The sequence below is a fragment of the Miniopterus natalensis genome, chromosome 20 (assembly GCF_054644295.1).
Source record: "Miniopterus natalensis isolate mMinNat1 chromosome 20, mMinNat1.hap1, whole genome shotgun sequence".
Classification (NCBI taxonomy): Eukaryota; Metazoa; Chordata; class Mammalia; order Chiroptera; family Miniopteridae; genus Miniopterus; species Miniopterus natalensis.
The window spans coordinates 25951218-25973351 of record NC_142100.1 but is presented as its reverse complement, the minus strand read 5'-3'; the positions used below and the strand labels follow the sequence as shown (position 1 = coordinate 25973351).

The 22134-nt window shown below is 62.4% G+C and overlaps 1 protein-coding gene across 1 annotated transcript in view; it reads left to right on the top strand.

Annotated features, from left to right (window-relative positions):
* PITPNM2 (phosphatidylinositol transfer protein membrane associated 2) overlaps window positions 1-22134 on the top strand; it is a 76007-nt gene that overhangs the window by 1130 nt on the left and 52743 nt on the right. Inside the window, exon 2 of the mRNA XM_087828455.1 lies at window positions 17879-17989. The gene's annotated coding sequence lies outside the window, so the exon portion shown is untranslated. The remainder of the gene's footprint in view (window positions 1-17878; window positions 17990-22134) is intronic.

Below are 22134 nucleotides of genomic sequence, written 5' to 3'. Positions count from 1 at the left end.
CCCGGCTGGCCTGACTCCTAGGGCCCTGGCTGTGAAATTATCCCTCTGTCAGGACACTGCCCGGCCTGGAAGGTTCCCGCCCTCTCCCTTCACTGAGGGGAACACGGCGAGTTAGGCAGGGCTGTTATCCTTGTAGGCAGTGACTTGCCACGTGACAGGGACAGTGCATGCTCTGCTCTGACGGCAGGCGCAGACCCTGGGTCCCCCGGGGGGTGAGCCTGCACGGGGAGGCCTGGGTCCCCCCGGGGGTGAGCCTGCACCGGGAGGCCTGGTTCCCTGGGGGGTGAGCGTGGGGCGGGCCTTCTCTTTGGGCTGCGCGGGAGGCGGGAGGGTAGAGGCCCGGACTGCGGGAGTCAGGGTTCCAGGCCTGGCCGTCCCATAAGGTCGGTACAAGCTTCACGAAGTCCCTGGCTTTCTCTGGGTCAGGACCTGGGGCCCACCTCCTCTCCCTTATCAGCTCTTCATTATCAAGACCCGGACCTCCGGTTTGGTGGTTAGAGCCTTACCCCCACGGTCAGCCTGCCCGTTTCTACTTTACTGCCCAGCCGCGTCGGTGTGTATGTTTACGTGTAAATCCGCCTGTCTCTATAAGTCATACCTAAAGGGTTCTGGAAAACTGGACAGCCTACGAGAGTTGAATGCAATAAGTAACGTTGCACCTAAAAGTTGGGCCAGCTCCCCGTGTCGGGGAGATGCCCCCCCCCCCGTGACAAACGCAGGGTGTGTGCTGAGGGAGTGTTGCTCCAGCAGCAGGTAGAGTTCAAAAGAGGAGACACCCTTTCTGGGAAAGGCAGTCAGGGTGGACTTCCTGGAAGAGGTGGGATTTTTGAAGAGGCCTTGAAGAATGGGTGGAGTTTTCACAGCCACAGCTCCCGTAAAGGGTGTGCGAGTTAGAGTCTGAAATGTGTTTATGGCCAAGGCCCCATCAGAACAGGTCTTTGGACCTGAAAGGAGAGAACTGGTTCGGGGGGATAGAGCGGGAGGCCTGGCGACGCCTTTTCAAGTCCTCTGCAGTCTCAGCGGTGGGCCTGGAGACACGGGAACTGGGAGGGCTGCGCCCCGTTAAGAATGAGGGGTGAAAAAATGAGACCAGCAGAAGAGAAGTGACCCGCCCTTCGGCCTGGAACCCAGGCCCCTAATTACCAGCTCCGGCTGATGGGCAGTAGCCCTGTCCATCGGCTCTCTTTTTCCCCCTGTGAAATGGGTCTGGGGTCCTGACTTCCCCACGCCCAGCACTGCAAACACCGTGACAAACCCCTGCAGAACCTTTAGGGCCGGAGACACCGCGAGTGTCAGCAAGGGGAGCTGGCTTTTGCTGAAATTACTGATGTTGACAACTGGCCTTGCCAGAGACGGAAGGAAAATGAACCAACAGGCAGGGTTCCGGTAACAGACAAATCAGAGCAGCAGCCTCGGGGACAAGCATTCAGCAGGCGGCTTCTCTCCCTCTGCTTGCCGGAGTCCTGCACCCCTCACTAAACTGTTCCTGGGGACCCCACCCTGCAGTTTCCTCACTGTGGGAAGGGGTCAGGAGTCAGGGGGCAGGGGAAAGGCAGAGACTTAACCGAGTGGGTCTCGGGGGCCCCTGAGGCTGATTCCCGTCTCAGAGCGACGCTGACAGGCGGTCGTGGGCGCCACAGCCCGCAGCCTAGGGGCGTGTGGCCCCCGCAGGGCGGGAGGCTTCCAGGTATAACGCACCCCCTGCGCACGGCCCAGCCTCGCTGCTCCCGGCAGCTCTGCGCCGTAACGCGCTATGAGCCCCAATCAGCGAATCCTGAGCCAGGGCTCCTAGGGAGGGGGAACTCGGGGTGCGGTTCCCACGAGCCTCTGCACGTTTGTCAACCAGTCGCTCATGCGTTTCTGTTTAAAGACCCCTTATTTTTATTTTTTAAAAATTTTCCATTGATTTTTAGAGAGAGTGGAAGGAGGAAAGGGGGGGGAGAGAGAGAAACATCGATGTGATAGACACACACTGATCGGTTGCCTCCCGCACACGCCCAGCTGGGGCCCGGGATCGAACCTGCAGCCCAGGTACCTGCCCTTGGCCGGGAACCGAACTTGCAAACCCTTCGGCGTGCAGGCCGATGCTCTAACCACCGAGCAACCCCGGTCGGGGCTAAAGACGCCTCACTGACTAGATATTGTTGATTCATTAACGCTGAACTTGGCCAGCAGCACCGTCCCTCGCCCGCACGAAGCTCGTTCACGTGTTTCCCCCGTGAGACCCGTCACCGCCGTCCTGCGCTTGGGGACACTGGACAGCGCTTGGGGCCGTTTTAAACAGTGGAATCACCACCAACAAAAAAGCACAAAAGTGTGACAATCGTAGGACTAAACAGCCCACGCTAAGGGCCCTGCTGACAGCTTGAGCTGGGGGGAGGCGGGGCGGCTCCTAGTTCTGCCCCCCCCGGGGCTCGCACCTCAGGTGACTCAGCATTTCTGCCGTCTGCACGTGCTCACGGGTGACCTCAAAGGCGCCAGGAGCATCGACTTGGGGGTCACGGATAATTTTAGCGACGCTGCAAGTTCGTGACTATGGAGTCCGAGTGAGGGGGATTGACCCTGTGCGGGGTGACTCCCGGAGCGGCGTTCCCGAGTCGCAGGAGGGACTGCTGCCCGCTGGTCACGGAAGAGGAAGCGGGCTCTGAGAGGTTGAGCAGCGTGCTCGAGCCTGCACAGGAAGCCCGGCCCGCCAGGACGCGCGCCCACCGCCCGCGGGTTCCAGCTGTGGCCCTGACTCTGGGCCTCGCGGCGCCTGTGGGCAGATTCTTCCCTCCTCTGTCTCCCCGGGCAGGGGGCCGGCCGCCCCACGTTGGCGCCTCTCACAGAGCGGGTCCTTCTCCCAGGACGGCCCCGGGAGGAGGTGTTTCAGGCCAGCCTGGGCCTTCTGGGGCCTCCAGTCCCAGCCTCCTTGCTCCTGGGAACATTTCCAAAACCGTTCCGCCCCAGGTGCCCTGTAGAGTCGCTGCGGTGATAACGCACATCACTGCCCCTCCTTCTCTCCAAGGCTCCCCTTCCCTCGGCCAAGGGTGGGATTTTCTCTTAAGGCCGCTGGGGGGCTTCTCAGGCCCCCCCCCGCCCCTGCCCCGGGCGTCCTGAGGGTCTGGCTGACACGCGGGCTCTGCTGCGGAGCCGTCACTCCCTGTGGGGCCTGAGCCGGGGCCTGCAGCCTGCTGGCCTCACCTGGCCTCACCTGGCCGCGGGCCACCCAGGAACCCTGCCCGGGGAGGGCCCACCAGGCCCCGGTGTCCTGGGCGAGGCGAGTGCAGGACAGGCCAGCTCAGCGGGTGCTGCCAGCTGTCCCCTGCTGTCCCTACAGCCCCTTGAAAAGCCACCTGAAAGGGCGGTGGGGGGTTAGGCTCGTGGGGGGGTGTCAGGGTGGAAACACCCCCCTTCCCATTTCTCCCGGGAGAGCCTCCGTCAGCCCCGGGCTGGGGGGGGCAGGGTTTCCCTGCAGGGCTGGACGGGTCGAGGCCGGTTCAGCCACAGAGCGTCCCCTCCCCTCCCCTCCCCTCCGTCCTCCTGAAGGGCCCGTTAATGGCTTTTCTCGGCACTTTGTAAGAGTTGACTTTTCACTTGTGCTGGTTTGTTTTTTCCCCCCCATACGAGGGAGAAAAACCGAACATTTTGCGCAATTAGAATTTTCCCCCCTTGGGCAATCACGCTGCGGAAAGTGTCAAACGCCTTCGAAAACCACACAGGTGCCCTGGCCGGTGCGGCCCGGTGGTTAGAGCGTCGGCCCAAGCGCCGAAGGGCTGCGGGTTCGAGCCCCAGCCCCGGTCGGGGCACGTGCGGGAGGCAACCAATCGACGTGTCTCTCTCACGCCGATGTTTCTCTCCCTTCCCCACTTCCGCGCTCTCAGAAAAGCAGTCGGAAAAAATGTCTTCGGGTAAGGGTTGAAGAAAATAATAAAATAAAAATAAATGGAAAAAACATCCTCGGGTAAAAAAAACCAACCACACACGCGTGAGGCTCCCGAGTGGCGGGCATTCCCTCAGCAGGCTGGCAGTCGGGGCCTCGGTGTATGGAGACGGCGATTCACGTCTGTTTTGGGTTTGCCCCTTGAAGCGTGTTTCGGGGAGCCGGCCGGGCTTGCAGCCCGCAGGCCGCACGTTTACTGTGGCCGAGCCGCGGGGGGTGGGAGGCCGCCGCCTTCCCCATGGCAGCCAGTCGGTAGCTCCGGGCTTACGGGGAATTTAAGAGCCCGGCGCTGAGGCACCTTGATAACTCGGGCCCGGGAGCCCCCAAGCGGCTCACTTGTTTGGACGGCAGCACCCGAGGCCTCACTCCCCACCCCCCCATGCGCATGCAGGTGACAGTTCTCAGGCCTGCGAGCCACAGTGCGCCCGGGGACAGTTTGCGCCAGCCGGGCTCGAGGAGGGGCTCATTAGCTTATACTCGGGGAGTCGCCAGGGCGCGGTCACCAGATGCCGGCATTAGCCCGCGGCGGAGCGCTGGCCTGGCCGAGGGGTGGAGGGATGGATGGATGGATGGATGGCGCCGCTTTTATTTTGGTTCCCGGCCTTGGGTGAGTCACCAAGAGTCGTGAGTTCACTCGAATGACTGCTCAGCACCAGCACAGTCTGTCTTGCGCTCCCGGGGACCGAGGTGGACAGTCCTGATGACACCTATTTTTCTTTTCACCTGTTATTAACCAACCCCCTCCCCACCGCCGTCCCTGAAAGCCCATGGTCCTGAGGAATGTTCTGGCTGATTTTCCAGCCGCGGGGAGAGAAAGGAATTCAGAATCTTAGGGACAGGCCAGTCGGAAGGAGCACTGGAAAAAACCAGGCCCAAGGGTGTGACCTTTCTCTCCACCCAGAGAAATGACTTTCCGTTTCCCTGAAAGCTTCGGATCCCAGGGCTGGGCCTAGAGGGGACTGAGACGTGAGGCCTCAGCGACCGGGTAGGGAACCGGAGGCCGGCTCATAAAACCTGGGTGTCCCCACCCTGGCCGGTGTGGCTTGTTGGGTAGAGCGTCGGCCTGTGCACCGAAGGGTCGTGGGTTCGATTTCCAGTCAAGGGCACGTACCTGGGTTGCAGGTTCGATCTTTGACCCCAGTCTGGGCTCATGTAGGAGGCAGCCAATCGATGTGTCTCTCCCCCCACCCCCTGCCTCTGTCTCTTCTGTTCTCTCTAAAAAGCAACGGAAAACTATCCTTCATTGAGGATTGAAAAAAATAAATAAATCTGGGTGTCCTGGTGGCCCGGGAGCTGCAGGACTGGTGTTTGCAGAGTTTAGTCCAATAATGTCACCCGACCAGGTGACCTTGATCCTGGGATTTTCCGGCTGCTGAGGTTCCCGCCGGAGAAGGAGGCAGCTCTCCCCGCGTCAGGCCACAGGGGTCCCCGGTGTGGCCCAGCTGCTCCAGAAGCCCAGGGACCCTGGCCTATTGGTGTTTGAGTCACTGGTGCCCAGCACAGTGGCCTGGTGACTGGGGCAGGCACTGGTGCAGGTCCCGAGGTGGAGGGGCTTTGTGCGCCCAGCTTTTGTATAACATGCTCCGTGCACACAATGCTTCCTCTTGCTCTCGCTCGCCTCTTGGCCGGAGACAGTGAAAGACAGCTGGGCCGAGAGGGCCTGGGGGTCCCGAGGCGCGAGTTGTCTCATCCAAGGTGAGAGGCTCTTGGTTTCTGTGCCCATCCGTGGGGGTAGTGACGCTCCCGCCCAGGGATGCTGTGCGGATGGGAGGGGGCCTGTGGCAACTGTCAGTGACCTTGCACACGGGGCGAGGGACGGCCTGGGTCTTCATGGCTCACAGGTGTGAGCATTGGTGGTAGCTGGCCTCCCACCCACCGGGGCTCCCCTGTGACTTCCACCAGCCAGAAGGTCCCCTCCCTCCAAGAGGTTCCAGCTCCAGCAGAAGGCGGCAGGCGGGTGTCCCGCCTCCCAGGAGCCTTATGAGCCCTCGCTGACCCCAGCCCTCAGCCCCGGAGCCACGGGGGCAGCGGGGACGCAGGGCCTCCTGCAGCGCAGGCTCTGGGTCGGCCCTCGCTGCTCCCGAGGGCGAGGGACGGGGCAGCTTCCTGGGAGGGCTGGGCGAGCGCAGAGTCACACTTGCTTCCATTAGGCTAATTACCCGCCGCTGTGAAGTGGCTCCAGGAGCTGCCTTAGGAAGCAGGTTCTCTGGGCTGGGCCAGCTCCTCCCGGGGTGCCTCGGGGACCGTCGGGGCCACTTTCTCTCCACCAGTGAAGGGGCTGAGTTACTAACTTCCGGCCGGTGACAGGCGTCCAGTCGTCCGCTTCATGCCTGACTTGCGAATTTTCAGGCCGTTGAAAGCGAGCTGTAACGCAGGCCGGTCGTGGGCACCCCGGGAGAGGAGCCGAGCGGAGGGCGGGTCCGTGGAAGGCCATGGAGACTGGGGGGGTTCGCTTGTGTAAAGCGCTGGCTGACAGGTCTTTCCCGCTCCCCGTGGCTGGCCCCGCCCGTGGAAGGCAGCTTTCTGTGTGCACGCCCGTCACGGGCGGGTCCTCAGGCTGCCCAGCGACCACAACTCGACCCACCAGGTGGCTGAATGACTGGCTCTTGGGGCCCTTACTCTGTGCCAGGTCCTCACCGGCCCTCTGCAGCAACCCCATTTGACAGATGAGGAAACTGAGGCCCAGAGGGGAAACGTGGCTGTCCCAAGGTCACGGGGCAGTGGCTTCAAGCACAGGCCGCCTGGCTCTGGAGCTCGAGGCTACATGGCTGTTTTAGACAGTTCACCCCACGCTGGGCTGGTCTGGGAATGAACCAGGCTTTCGAGAGCCCATTATGTAAAAGTTTTGTCTGCATGGAAACTTGTCCCCAGGCGAGGCTGGAGAAGGTACAAAGCCTCCTTCCCGGGCCGAGCAGTTCCCGCCCGGAGGCCGCGGTGCCCGCAGCTCGCTGGCTCGGCCCCGCTGTCCAGGCCCCTTGGCGACCATCTTCGCAAGCTCTCCAGGGGGCACAGATGGTTTACCAGTGTCCTTTCTCCGGGCGGGCAGGTGGGCTTTCTGTTTGGGCCACCGAGCCTCGCTGAGGCCCTCACAGCCGGAGCTGAGCCCTCCAGGTGTCGAGGTTTCGGGAGGTGGAGGTTTTGTTTTTAGCCACACAGCCTCTGTGGTTCCGTCACTATGGAGAGTCCAGGCTGGGGGCCACCAGGCTCCAAGCTTTTCCTGCCGGTGAGGAAAGTGGGCCCCCCAGATGTATCTAAGGCGGGGGAAAGGCCCTCCGCTCCCAGACCCGTGTGCTGTCCTGGGGAGCCGATGAAAACTCTCTCTTCTGTTCCTGCCGTGGACTCACTGCCCCGCCTCCAGCAGGAGGGGACACTGGGCACCGAGCTCCCTTCCTACCATGGGCGTAACTGAGGCTCGGAGCGGTTCAGGTGTCTGTCCAGAGCGGCACAGCCCTAGGCCCCGGAGCCTGGACTGAACAGAAGTGTCTGGACGCTGCAGCCGGCGCTCTTTCTGTGGCTCTGTGCGGGCTGGGGGCACAAAGGGACGGCCAGGGATGGGCCATCGCCCGTGGCACTTGTCTCCTCCCTCCCTCCCTCTCGCATCTCAGTCTTGGCTCTTACCCTGCAAATGGGAAATGACACGTGTTGGCCAGGATGTGGCGAGACGGCAGCTGTTGTGCATTGTTGGTGGGAACGTAGTTGGTTAAAGACCGGCCGATGGACGGACGGACACGTGGCCTATCCGTGTGGTGGAATATTACTCGGCCCTGAAAAGGAAGGGGATCCTCACACAGGCAGAGCCATGGAGACAGAAGCAGAAGGGTGGTTACTGGGGTCTGGGGGTGGGGTACAGAGCTTCTGTCTGGGGTCATGAAAATGTTCTGGGAACTGAGAATATCCTTAGTGCTCCTGAATTGTACACTTAAAAATGATTATAACGGTGCCTTGGCCGGCGTGGCTCAGTGGTCAGAGCGTCGGCTTGCAGAGGGGTCGCGGGTTCGGTTCCCGGTCACCGGCACGTACCTTGGTTGCAGGTTCGATCCCTGCGCCCGAGTCAGGGTGCCTGTGGGAGGCAACCAGTCGATGTCTCTCTCTCTCTTTCCTCCCCCATCTCCCCCCTCTTCCATTCTCTCTGAAAATCAATGGAAAAAATATCCTTGGGTGAGGGTTTTTAAAAAAAAAAAAAAAGATTAAAATGGTAAAAAAAAACACAAAAAACTCAGGCTCCCCTTGGAACCTCAAGTGGGTCTCGGGCGAGGACCCATTGCCTCTGCATTTAGAGCCTGTAGCTGCCCCAGGCTTGGGGGAGGCCCCCTTGCCTGCAGGCCCCCGCCGAGGGCCCCAGCTGCACCGGCCTGTTCAGGGAGGGCGTTCCCGTGGCTGGGTTGACGACGGCCGGGCTGTGTGAGTGACATCTGTCTCAGCAGCGCAGTGCACCTGACGTGGGGCTTGTCCTTTTATGGCGCGCTCTGGCCGTCAGCGAGCGGAAAGATAAATACCTTTTCAAAGAGCAGATGCCAACTGCCCCGGTCCCGGCGTTCGCAGCTGCGAGGCGCGTGGGAGACGGCCCTGCCCCAGGCAGGTGCTGCGCCCGGGTTGGCGAGAGGACGGGCCCCACGGCGGGCGAGGCCCACGCAGGCAGCACGGGCCTGTGGCGGGAACTAGGGGGCCACGCGCCCTCGCGCAGCTCCCGAGGTTTCACGGGGGCGTGTGGGAAGGTGTCCCGCACGGCGCCCGCCGCCTCAAGGGGCTCATGAGGCTCCCGGGCTCGTCCTGTCCCTGGCCCTCGGGAGGTGGAGAGGCCCCAGGCTCCCCCGTGTCCTGGCGGCAGAGTGGTAGACGGTAAGGCGGCCGGGCCGGGGGTGGTGACCGGAGGGGCTCCAGCGGAGCCAGCCCGCAGGGGGCTCCCCGTGCTTGGACTGGTTCCCGGGGGGCGTGTGATTTTCTCACGGATCAGGAGGCCCGACGTCGGAATCCGGGTGGGGGCAGGTTGGCTCCCGGGAGGCTCTGAGGGAGAACCTGTCCTCTCCCAGCGTCCGGGGGTGGCCGGCTGTCCCTGTGCTGCGTGGACGTGTAGATGGGCCACCCCCCCGCCCCGGCTCTGCCTCGCCTTCGCGGGTGGGCGTCTGTGTGTCCGCCGCGTGGTCTCCTCCGCGTCCCTCCCTCTCCCTTCCCGGCAGGCAGGGGCCGTTTGCTTGTGGTTGGGGCGTCTCTGCGCCTCCCCCAGCGCGGCTCCCGGCCCCGGGCTCAGGACCAGCCTCGGAAACACATAAGCAGAGGGTTAAAGGCTCGGAGCGAAAGAGCTTAGAGCCTTTCAACAGATGCCGGGAAACGCATTTGATAAAGTGCATCCGACATCCATTACTCCTGAGCACGCGGAGGTGGAGGGCCCGGCTCGGGTTTCGGCCCATGGGGAGCGTCGCCCGTCAGCAGGGACCTGGTCCCGCTCCGAGGGGGAGACGCCCGCCCACAGCCTCTCCCTGAGCGAGTCCCCCAGCCGGGGGCTCCGGCCCTGGGGGGTGGCGGGACCGCGGGCAGCGTCCGGGCGGCTGGGCCGGGCGCTCCCTTTCTCCCCTGCGCCGGCCGGCGGGCGAGGCACCCGGGCGGGGCCGGGCTGCGGGCCAGCTGCCCTCCCGTCGCCCGAATCACCCCTCCCTGCCGGCCAGCGGGACTGGGCACAGCCCTTGGAAAGGCTTTTAAGCGGAGTCAGCGTTCGTCGTGGGTTTTCAAAGCAGACGCCCCGATAAGCCATCAGGAGTCAGGAGCAGGACGGGTGGGGTTCCCACGCACGCTCCCGGGCGGACGGAAAGCGCTTTTCCTGTCCCGGGCCGTGAACCCGGCCGCGCCGCGACGTCGGTCCGTGAGGGTGGCGGGGTGCCCGGGTCCCGTGATCCAGGTGCCCCCGGCCGGGTGCTCAGGGTTAGCGTGGTTCCGCCCACGGACCGAAGGGTCCCGGGCTCCGTTCCAGCCACGGGCACGGACCTCGGTCGCCCAGGTTCCAGCCCCAGTGGGGCACGTGCGGGGGGGCAGCCGGCCAGCGCTTCTCCGTCACGTCGATGTTTCTCTCCCCTCGAAAAAACCTGTGGAAAAAATATCCTCAGGCGAGTTTAACAAACAGACAGACAGACAGACAGACATCTCTTTACGTTGCCACCTGCAAAGCGTCAGAGACGTGGGCTGGATCGCGCCTCAGCGTTAACCCGCCGCCGACAGACGCGCTTGCGTGAACCAGGAAGATCCTGTAGGTGCAGAGTGAGCCGTGGACGGGAAGGGACCGGGCCACGTGCAGAGTGGCACCGGGCGGGCTTCGCGAGATCGCACGTGGCCCCGCGGCAAGGGGCCGGCCGACGGCGGGCGGAGGCTTCGGCGCACCCTCCTCTGCCCTCTCCCCCTGCCGCCGGCCGCGGGCGCCCGTCTCTGCTGCCCGAGATTCTCTGCCTGTGTGAACCTGTATTATTTGTAAAAACCCTGCTAATAGCTGCCTAACCTTGTGCACCTGCTGTTTCGATTTAGCAATTCAGGAGCCCGGAGGGGGTCCCCCGGCCGTCCCTGTCGCTCGCCGGGCCTCTTTGACGACTGGCTCGGCGTCCGGCTGCCAGAAGCCCCGCCGCTTATTCCGCCAGCTCCCTCGCAGGGCGTTTGGGATTTTAGCAGCGGAAAATTGGGAGCCCGAGGGCACCGGGGGCCGGTTTCCACGCACCCGGGGGAGAGGTTCAGGAGCAGGTCGGCCGTCAGGGGCGGCCTCCCTCCGTCCCCAGCAGCTGCTGCCAAATCGCTCTGCACAGACCTGGGGCCGCTTTACACCCCCGCTTACGCCGCGAGTGCCAGGCCGTGGTTTTCAACCTCAAAACCCCAGGCAGGGAAGAGCTCTTAAGCAAAATGAAAATCGGGAGAAAGCCGTGAGAGAGCCTTGTCTACCGCAAAGGGCGGCCGAGCGGGTCCCTGGCACAGCCGGGCGAGGGCACCAGAGGGGGTCCTGGGCGCCTGCGGGGGGGCAGCCGCCTTGCCCGCCACCAGCCCATCCATCACCAAGTGGCTGAGAAGCTCTGGGAGCTTTAAAATTACCCCAGGACTTTGTAAAACTGCAACATAGTTTTGCCAAGGAAGGACATTATTATTATCTTAAAAATATACGTCTTTATAGATTTCAGAGAGAGGAAGGGACGGGGGAGAGAGAGAAACATCAGTGATGAGAATCATCGATCGGCCGCCTCCTGCAGGCCCCAGGCTGGGGATCGAGCCCGCACCCCGGGCCTGTGCCCCGACCGGGCATCGAACTGCCATCTCCTGGGTCCTAGGTCGACGCTCAGCCGCTGAGCCCCACAGGCCAGACAAAGACATTATTTTTAAAGAGTCACCGTCCAGGGCGTTTTCAGTCGCCAAGGGTGTCGGTGGCAAGGAGACAGTAGAGCCGTGGTTCACGTTGGCGGGAACAGCCCACCTGCGCCCGGTGTGCCCCCTGCAGGCCCCGTCACAGCGCCAGGCCCCGCAGACGCCTGCGACGAGTTTCCATTTGACTCACCGTTGTCGAGAAGGTGACAGGACTTACCATATTTTCAGGGCGCCACGGCCCCCGAGCCGCCGCGGCTCCCCGCGTGGGCGGCAGGCGTGGGCTTCCCACTGAGAAAACCGCCGCTTTGAACAGGCTCCGGATGGAACTTTTTTGCTTTCACTAAAGAAAATAATAATAAAGCAGCTCACCCAAACACACCCTTTAAAAAAAAAATCTAACGTCAACCCAGGAAAAATCTCTCTGTATCCAGCCTGGTATCAGAACACAGCCGAGCCGCCCGGACAGGAGGAAGGGGACACCGTCCCTTAGCAAGGTCAGGCCGTCCATCTTTCAGGGGCGGTGGCACCCGGTCCTTGCCCCTGCCGCCCCCCGAGCGGGCGGAGCCTGGGCACAAGCAGCTCAGACGCGCGGGAACTGGGCCACGTTGCCTCTGAGAACTCCCAGCGGGGCCGCTGCTCCCCCGAGACCCCCCCAGGAGGCTGCAGGGCCGGGACTGTCTCGCTCTCTCGGGACACGGGAGTCCTGAGGGGTCCCTGACCAAGGCAGGCCGGGCTGCCGTTACTGATGCTCGGCCCGGAGTTTGAAAGCTCTGTTCCCGGGCTTCGGGTGCCCAAGGCCGATGGTGCGCCCGGGCCGGCTGAGCCCCGGGCAGCCGACGTGGCCCCTCGGGTGCCCCACGGGCGGGCGTGTGGCAGGAACGGGCCCGGGGCAGCCGCCGGAGTCCCTGAGGCCCGCCTGTCAGCGCCGAGGTGTCAGCGCCGTGTCTGCGGACGGCCATGTGTTTGACAGCCCGCCCCGCATCTAGCGGCCAGATGGTCTAAACAACCCATCCGTGGTTCGGTATGTAAATATTTCCCGTCATTATCGCGGTCTGCCGTGTTGACATTAACAAGGATGAAGAATGACTCTGAGGATCTTGCCACCAGGAGCCCGTCAGGGCTGCAGAACTGGCCCTGCACCGTGGAGGGAACAGCTTTCGGGGCGAGGCCGCCCCCGCCCCGCGGCCTCCTGCCCGGGCACCCCCTCCCTGGCGCAGTGACCCCGGGGCGTGTTCCCTCGGAGCTCTTAGCGAGGACGAAGTGTGCTTCTCATCATGAGCCGACGTGACGTCTCCACTGCTGGGGCGAGCTCCACGGCCCAGCTTATTTCCCTTTTTGCTGTGCCTACTAGGAAGCACACGGCTAAGTTTTGTTTTGTTTTGTTTTTACTCATTTGCTTGTAGATTTTCCCCTGTCAGGAGCATCAGTATAGATTTTCTTCCTTCGTGGTTTCTTTCTTTCTTTACTCCCCTAGTTTTTTGGGAGGCGAAGCTGTGTTGTAAGGTTTTCCTGGAAGCAGGTAGTGTGACTAACACGAAGAAGCTCTTGTCGTGAGCTTAGTGTGTGATTGCGGGCCCTAAACCTGGTCTCTAGCCCATCTCCTTAAATGGTCAGCTGGATAGTGGTGCCAAGAGGGGCAAGACTGGGCGCGGGCCTAATTCTCCTGTGTACCCGTCACACACTGGACACGTAGTAACAGCCTGGTGAACGCGTCAGGATAGGCACTGCCAGCTGCTGCAACAAGCAGCCCCCTTCTCGGCGGCTTACGGCGGTAAAGACTTGTCACTCTTGTTGCAACTGAGTCGGATGCTCTGGGGCGGCCTCCACGCAGGGACTCAGGGATCCGGGTCCTTTCCTGTTGTGGGGCTCCCTCGGGGCCCTCCACTGGGAGGCTCACATGGGGCTTTTAGGGGCCAGGCCTGGAAGGAGTGTTCGTCCCTCTACACAGACGACTGGTCCCACAGGGCCAGACGGTGTTCAGCGGGAGGGGGTTCCACGAGGCCGTGGCTCCTTGGTGGTCCCCAAAGTAACCGTCCATCACAACCACTCTGGGGGAAGATCTTTTGCAGAAGCGGCCGGGTGGACCCCTCACACAAAGCCACCCGAGGCCCCTGACGTGCCCAGGTTCCCCTGACCCAGGCGCCCAGAGGCCAGGTTCCCTTGGGCAAGCTCCGGCCGGACCGGCGGCCTTCCCTCGAGGAGGCTGTGGCGAGGGCCGCCTGCTCCGCGTCGCTCGCGGCTGCGGCTGCGATTACATAACCTGTTGTTCTGTGCCGCACCAGGCCCCGGGGACTTGTCAGAAGTTTCTGGAAGCCAGCTGTATGAGCTCCAGGCAACTGGGGGGGCTCTCCCTCATAGTATTAGTCACTCTGTACTTGGCTAAATTTAACTTTTATCGTCCAAATGATATTTTTGTGGGCTTAGGGTTTTACATAATTCCACCAACTGCTGCAGGCCGAGGATTTCTCTGATTTGTTAGGCGTGTCCGTGCGTGCATGTGTTGCGTGTGTGTGTGCCCGGGGGGGGGGCGTCTTCCCCCGTGAACTTCTGCCGCCCGGGGAAGCGTTGCCGTTTCCCTGCCCTCGGAGGCCTGGGTTTGCCCTTTCGGGCTCCGCTCTGCTGGGGAGCAATCACTCCTAAGGGCTCTCTGATGGCCTCCCTCGGGCCCCCTTCCTCACTCAGGCCTCTCCGCTCGGGGCGGGGGGTCCCCCAGGGTTTCCTGCCGCCTCCAGCAGGCCTCCGAGGGAGGAGTGAGCTCCGGAGTAGGGTGTCCCTGGAGAAAGCAGAGAGAATGATCCTGAAGGGTGGGGGTGGGGAAAGGAACGAGATAAGAAGCCCAGCCCACAGTGCGGGGTCCGGGGTGCTCACAGGGGCAGGTGCGGGGAACGCTGGGCTGCGGGCGGCTGAGTGGGGAGACCCGGCCTCTCCCCGGGGAGGGCCCGGGGGCAGCCCAGGGGGACCCGGGGACGCAGCTCCGCCATTCCCCCTTCCTCCCAGCTGCTCAGAAATGGTGGCTCGTGGGCGTCCCCGGGGGGCCTCCTGCTCTCCACGGTAACTGTGCGTGGGGGTGCCCACCTCCGTTTTCCAGACGGGGAAACTGAGGACCACGTCCGAGGGCCGACGCAGCAGCCAACATTGGGCGCTCGCCATGTGCCAGGCCTGGTGCTGGGCGCTCGCTCTGGCTGGCTCGTGGGCTCTTTGTGGCCCTTCTGTGAAATGGGTATGCGTGTCGGGGCGTGTTACAGAACAGGAAACCGAGTCCCAGAGGTGTCCAGCACACAGGGTAAGTTGCTGGAGGCCAGGTGTCAAAACCCGTCCACCTCCAGGCCCTCTGATCTCAGCCACTGGGCCTGTCACCTCTTCCCTGCTACAGGGACTCCCAGGGGAGCAGACGGCAGAGAAGGGACTCGGGCCAGGCCCCGGGCACTTTCCAGAGCATCGCTGGTCTCATGATGTCCTCATATGGTTGCCCCGTGGCCTCTCCGCAGGCCGTCTTTAGAATAAAACGGTGCAGATGTGTATAGACTGTGTCTGGGGAGAGGAGCTGGGTGCTGGGGAAGGGACAAGAGAGACTCACTCTCACCCTGCACCCTTTGTAGCTTTTTAAAAAATACAGATGCGCCATTTTAAGTAATTTTATTTTAAAAAAATTAGGAACCCCTAGGTATAAACCCAACAGAATTGAAAACATACGTCCACACAGACTTGTACGTAAGTGTTTACAGCACCATGATCCACAGCAGCCGAAAAATGGGAACCGCCCCCATCTCTGTCAACGGAGGACGAGAGAAGCAAACGTGATCAAGCCGCACGGTGGAATATTACGCAGCCATGAAAAGGAAGGGAGCGCTGGCTCCCTGCCCGAAGCGAACAGAAACGAGTGTTTAACTTCGGTCACACCACCCACTTGTTTGGAACTCAGGCATTCGGCCAGGGCACGCCGGTGAACTGGCGCCTGGTCCAGAGGGCATTCGTTAAGTGTTTGACATTTATTTAGTGGGGACGGGGGCAGACCAATAACCTGTTAATAGAAACCGCGTGGTTCACATCCGACGACTGAAACAAAGTCAGGGATCCGGAAAATTTTCAGGACAGAAGTTTGGACTTCCTGTCTCCAGAGGGGGGTTTGGTTTCTTGGTTGGTTGGTTGGTTGGTTGGTTGGTTGGTTTGTTCCCCAAACCCCGCGAGCGGCACTGGAAGACTTAAGTTTAACATTTAAAGGAGAGGGCCTAGTGTATGTCACGATCCTCGAGCGGGTGATACTGTGCCATGTGAGTGAAATTTGCTCATAGTTGAACTTGTCTCACTCCCCCCTCCCCCGGCAAAAAAAGTGAGTATGGGGGTGATGGCTGTGTTAATTAAAGATTTCAGGAACCCTTGCCCTGGCCCGTGTGGCTCGGTTGGAGAGTCATCCCACCCAGAGGTCGCCGGTTCGATTCCCGGTCAGGGCGCATGCCCGGGCCGTGGGTTCAGTCCCCAGTTGGGGCGCATGCCCGGGCCGTGGGTTCAGTCCCCAGTTGGGGCGCATGCAGTGCGGGGACAACCGGTCAGCGTTGCGCGCTCACATCGATGTCTCTCTCAAGTCAATAAAAACATTAAAAAAAAAAAAAGAGATGGGAGGACTCCTTTCACGGTGCATGCACACATCAAATTATCACCTAGACGCTGTTACACCTTCGTCACAATGTATCACAATGTTACCACTGTACCTCAGTAAAACTGGGGAGGGGGGCGCATAGGGGAGTAAAACGTTTCCTTTTGTTCCCAGTAAACAGAAGAACGTGTGTTATTTCGTTTCAGGGCCCCCCCACCCCACAATGCCGCAACTGGGGGTGTGCGTGGGACCTGCGCGCGGCGAACCTCAGCGCAGAGCGCGTGGGGTGCTGGCTCCTCGCTTCCCCTGGGGGGGGGGCTGACTTGCTTTCTGCCTGTTGTGTGCGGGTTGGGGGTGGGGATGGGGGTGTCACCCGGGGAACCTGCATCACCTGGCAGCACCTTCCTATGTTCTCCCAGCCGTGTGTAGCCTCCGCCCCGAAGCTGACTCCATGTTCGTTTTTTGTACTCTAAACGCTCTTTTGTCAAAACAGTCACCTCCCGCATGCGCCTTTGTCTCTGGGCCCCTGTGGGTCTCCTGCCGGCGGCTGTGAGTCACCGGTGACCTTCTCACCCGGGGATCGGCGCCCGGCGGGCCTGCAGAACCCTGCTGCGGGGACGGGTGTGTTACCCCGGGGAGCCCGTGACTCCAACACGGGGAGACGCGCGGGGCCTCCCGTGGGGAAGCCTTGCAGGGCAGGGCAGGGCAGGGCAGGGCCCACGTGGGAGCTGTGGATTTGGTGGCTCCGACCAAGAGCAGCAGGAGGGCTCGGCGTGCCCAGTGGGCACTGGCACCTGGGATAGCAGGACGTTTTGTTCCTTCGGGGCCCAGCGTGTGTGGGGCAGGCTCAGGGCCGGGATGGAGGCTGGGCCCTGCAGGCCCGTCCCAGGGAGGAGTTTGCAGACTTGGCCGGGACTCGGGACTCGGGAGGGAGTGTGGGACTCGCTGGGTGGTGGGCGTGTGAAAGCCGGTCTGGGCGCTCTGCTCTGCGGGGCTGGCAGCCACACCTCCCACTGCTGTGCCCCCCCAGTTCTCTTCACCTCCCCAATTAGATCTCCCTCCTCTGCACTCTCACTGTCTGTCCTCACCGGGCAGTTTTGCACTTTTGTTGTCCGCGGCCACGAGGACGTTCCTCTTCTCTTAGCCTCTGTCAAGACTGCTGGTCCCTGGCGGTTACAGGCCGGTGTCCCCGGAGCCCCCGTACCTGGCCTCAGGCCCCGGAGGAGGGTCGCCCCGGAGTTGGGAGTTGGTTTCTAGAACAATCCCTCCTCCTTCGGCCTGCAGGGGGCTGCCTTCTGCTGCTGGTCCCTGGAAAGCCTCCTGGGCTTGGGGACAGGTACAGGGGCTCGCTTCGCACGTGGTCAGACAAGCAGGGACGTATGTCAAGCTGCAGATGTGGGCCTGGGCGTCCCCACGGGAGCCCTGGGTCGGTGGCGGCATCAGCGGTGCCTGTGACTTTTCTGACGTCTTGTAGGCTGGTCGTGCCCGGGACTCCCTGGGTCTCCGGTCACACGCTGCCCGGCTGCAGGGGATCAGAGGGAAGGCCAGAGTCAGTCAGTTGCATCGCCCCACGATGCCGACCGTGACCCTGCCCTTGGCTTCAGGGTGCTCCCAGCTGACCGCCAGCTCTGGGCTGCTTCCCTCCCTCCCCCTTCCACCTGCCTCCCGATGCAGCCTGAGGTCCTCGGGGTTTGATGGGAGAAAACCTCAGGTCTGAGGCCGAGGGCTCCGAGCCGGGCTTGTGAGCTCAGACAGCTCCCGTGTGTGTCTGAGGTGTGGGTTCAGGGTCCCCAGCACGGGCGCCCGAGGACATGTGCAGAGCCTCAGTCTCCACGAACACATCCTTTGTCAGATGGATACTCCTCTAGCCGGGCGTCCCCCGTCCTGTCCTCTGGGTGCATCTGAATTTCCAGTCTCCGGCCTTCGTGGCTCAGGATGAGGCCTGGATTCATCCATTTCCCAGTGGGGTTGGTGCTGGGTGATCAGAGCGACCAAGCGTCTCACCTCCTCCCCCGCTGGGCTTCTCCCTGCAGGATGCTGGCATGTGGGTCCTGGTCCCCGACACCCTTCCGTGGGCCTAGTCAGCCGAGCCGTCCCGCCGCCACCGTGGGACATCGAGGGAGCCTTCTCACGCAGACCTACAGGTAAGGCCCGCCCCCCGGCTTCAAAGTTTGGGGGTGCAAGGGCTCTGTTGCTGTTTGTTTCCTTCCTAAACATCGGACTTTATCTAATTAACACAGGGTGGGGCGTATTAATCGATTCTCCTTCTTGCAAATATTGGCTGCTCTTCGCTGAGTCCCAAGGACTGGTACTCGTCTTGGGGGCTGTAGATTCCAGATTCGACCAAGCTGGTCACTGTGCTCAGTCTAGGGCGCCTGGGGCCTCCCTTCTCTGGGCTCCCCCCAGCCAACAGGACAGGACAAGAGTGTGGGGCTCCCCGAACTCCACAGTGGGTAGGGGCTCGCTGTGACTTGGTGTGACAAGCTGTGGTCGGTGACACTAAAACGAAAATGTATTTTTCACGTCAACGTCTCTCTAGACGAGAAACCGAGGAGGACATGGCCCAGGTCCTCTGCGGGGTCATGGGCGGCCTCAGGACTGGAGGTCGAATCTCGGGGCGCTTGTTTGCTTTCTCTCCTTCTGCCCTGACTTGAGTGGAAGCCCTGGGCCCTCCTGAGGCCCCTTGTCCATCCTGTTGCCTTTCACGCCCCGAGTCTCAGGCACAGGCCTCGCCCTGTCCTCTGTTGTGATGCCAGGGCCTCTGGAGGGTAGAACAGGGAGTGATGTTGCCCTTTTCCTTCCTAAACTCCGACAAAACCTCCTCCCTGTGCGCTGACCGGCTGGATTGAGCTTTGGGGGTACAGAGGTCGGGTCTGTCCTGGGAAGCTGACCCAACAGGGCGACGAGGCCGGGAATGGGGATCTCAGGTGTCCGTCCCGTTTCTGTTCTGTCCGTCTGGCTGTGGGCTGTGGACACCCAGTAACCTGTGCAGGAGCCAGGACAGTCCCTGAGGAGGCCAGGGCCCAGAGACACCAAGTACCTGGCTCGAGGTCACACAACTGGTCAGTGCTGGGCTTGGGACTGGACCCCAGATCTAGACCCAGAAGCGCATGGACGGTTTTCTAAACACAGGCGAGAATTCCCCGCGGGATGGGGCCAGGCCCAGCCTTCCTTGCAGTCCTGCTCCAGGTGGGCCCCTTCCCTGCTCGGGCCTCCCCTCCCTCCCTGGGGTGTCGGCAGGGAGCACAGGCCTCCTCGAGTGCCCCTCTCACTGCCGAGTTGGCACCGGAGGCTGTTTCTGTCTAATTGCTCGTTCTCAGTTGCTGCGAAAAGGCCTCCAAGTGCTAAAGAGGAAGGGTGCTGGGTTGTGTTTTGTTTTGTTTTGTTTTAATTTACTTTGCAAGGTGGTGTCTCAGCTGCCAGGGTGATACGGGAGGGGGGGGCGGGCAGGGGAGCTGGGCATAGACCCTCAGCCTCCGGGAGGCCACTGTGGAGGTCACCTGTGAGCACTTGCCTGCCGCGGCCTGAGCCCGGCCGCCCCCGCGTGGCTCCGAGGGCCCTCCTCCAGCAGAGCCCTTGCTTCCTGTTTCCTTTCCGCAGGGGGGGCTCTGCCCCTCCTCACAGCTGCACCCCCGGTTCCCGGGCCACTGACGGCAGCCTCGCTGCCCATCTTATCCAGGGGGCCCCACTTAGCGCTCCTCAGCTTCACTCGTTGGTCCAGCCAATACTATTGACTGCTCAGTACCCACCAGGTGGGGCTCCAGGTGCTGGGGACGCAGCTACGGACACGAGACAAAAGCGCCGCCCTCCCCGCGTGGAGCCGACACCCGGTTGTGGGCCCAGCGCTCTCTCCACACTCTCATTTCATTTCCGCTGTTCCAAAGGCCGGGGTTCCCTCTCCTCACCTCCACCCAGACCTGGAACAGGAAGGTCAGGGTCACTCCCATAGGCCTCTGAGCCCCTGCTGGGAGTTGGTGGCCTTGAAGGGCCCTGGATGGCGAATCGCATGGTGGGGGACTCGGCCCTTCCTTCCCCTGGCTGCTGAGAAAGTGGCGTCTCCCCATCTCCTCTGCAGGGCGCTGAGGGAGGAAAGGGCTTCAGGAGCAGGGTTTATTTTTAGAGGAGTTTCTTGCTCCAGCGGAACTCTGAGCCCTTCCTTCCAGAGGTGGGGTGGGTGGGGGCCGGGCCAGAATAGCCGGGGTCCTTTCCTCAGCTCTGCCCGGCTGTCTCTGCCGTAGCTTGACCTCCAGGCAATGGCCCTCGCCGCCGAGAGGGTCTCCCCCAAAGAGGAGTCCCCGTGGGGTGAGCCTCTGCCCTCAGCCCCCTTCCGGGCGTGAAGCTGTTTGCGGCTCTGAGCTGCTGAGCGGAGCTTCTGCGTCCACAGTGGGGAGGGTCCCTGCCCAGCCGGCCGCGCTCAGCGGCGGTCACTTCCTTCCTGACTCCCCGGGCTGGGCTCTCGCAGGGAGGGGCGCTTCCTGCCATTGTCTCCTCCAAGGCCTCCCCAAGGTCACTGTCTCCCAGGGAGGAAGAGAGCTGAAGACTCAGGCAGGACCTCTGACCACGGCCGCCCGCTGGCACTTTCCACACCCACCTCCCCCGTCCCCAGCGCCCCTGCATCCCCTCCTTTCCCCGCGGAAGCTGCGTCCCCTCCTCCGGGGTCCTGGCAGGGGGTGGGGTGGGGCTGGGACCACAGAGTTGGCCGCTGTTGCCTCCGGGTTTGGTCCTGTGATGAAGGGCAGGTTGGGTCCTGCAGCCAGCAGGGGAGGCCCCAGGTGCGGAGGGGGCGTCCTGCGTGGGGCTCATCCTCAGTTCCTCTGCGGTCCCCCCACGGCACTCAGGAGACAGCGGGCGGATCTGACGCCCCACTCTCACCCCTTCTGACCTCTCCTGTCCACAGGTCTTTTTCTTGTGTGTTTTTTTAAATGTTTCTTTTCTTTTTTTTAAGTTGGCTTTTTTTATTATTATCATTTCAGAGAGAGGAAGGGAGAGGGAGAGAGAGAGAAACATCAGTGATGAGAGTCATTGATCGGCTGCCTCCTGCACGCCCCCCGCTGGGGATCGAGCCCACAACCGGGGCCTGTGCCCCGACCGGGAATCGAATCTGTCTCCTGGACCATAGGTCAATGCTCAACCGCTGAGCCACGCCGGCCGGGCCCCAGTTCTTTTCCTGATGAGGAATGAATGACTCAGGGTAGAGGGCGGGCCTCCCTCCCACTGCGAGCCCTGCACCTGCCTCCAGGGGCCGCAGCTTTGGCCCCGGTGACCTGCATTTGGTGAGCGAGTGCCTGGGAATCGGCGAGGCCCTTGGGCGCGCTCCCTCTGAGTATCTGCTCTGGCTCTGAGCTGATTAGCAAGCCGATGCCCGTCAGGAGGCCATGCCACCTCCGGTGTCCCCGCAGCCCGGGGGGCTGGCATGTATGTCTCAGACTTGTCCGCTGCGTCACGACAGAGGCCGGCGGCCGGTAGGGGAAGAGGGATTATATTGTTTCCATCTGGCTTCGGCCGCCTTTCAGCCCCATCCAGCTGTTCCCTGGTACCCAGTGCCCGGCGGCAGGTGCCGGGGGCGAGGTCAGCCAGGCGCTGGGGACCTGTCCGTCTTCTCCACGTGCACGTCTTCAAGGCTATTTCTGGCCTCACCATTATCCCAGAGGCTTTGGTGATAAATATAGACGTGGACTGAAGAGCCCCAGCGGCAGCAGGCAGGCAGGCAGCGGGGAGAGGAGAGCTTGCGGACGGGCACACAGCTATAAATAAGTCCGCCAAACACCTCCCCAGCCATACCGCTGGCGGGAAGACAGGTTTCCCTGCCACGCACTCTGCCTGGGGGCTGCTGGGTGAGCAGGGAGGGAGGGTCCGCGGAGGGAGAGGGACAGAGGATGCGGGTCTATCGGGACCTCGCACAGGAAGGCAGGCTGCCGGCAGCGACTCCCCCTTCGCCCTGTTAGCAGCTCATGAAGGACACTGGCGAGTGGCCCCAGCAGGAGTCACGGGGACAGCTACCTGGAGGGACAGTGTGCTGTGCCGAGACCGATGGCCCCAGGCTGGGCGTCTGCTGCAGCAGGGGCCTCGGGCAAGGGCTGGGCCCGGTGATCCTGGGCCGGCGAGGCCTGCAGGCAGCTCTGTCCCTCTCGAGGCCCACGCCCGGCTCCTTTCCTGCTCCTGCGCTGCCGGGATCCTGCCTCCTGGCGAGAGCACAGCTTTGCCTCTCTGCTGGTTCCGGGTCCTCACCACCCAGCAGGGCGGCTGCGGAGTGACCCTGGCTTAGGCTCAGGGAGGGGGCCCTTCCCGC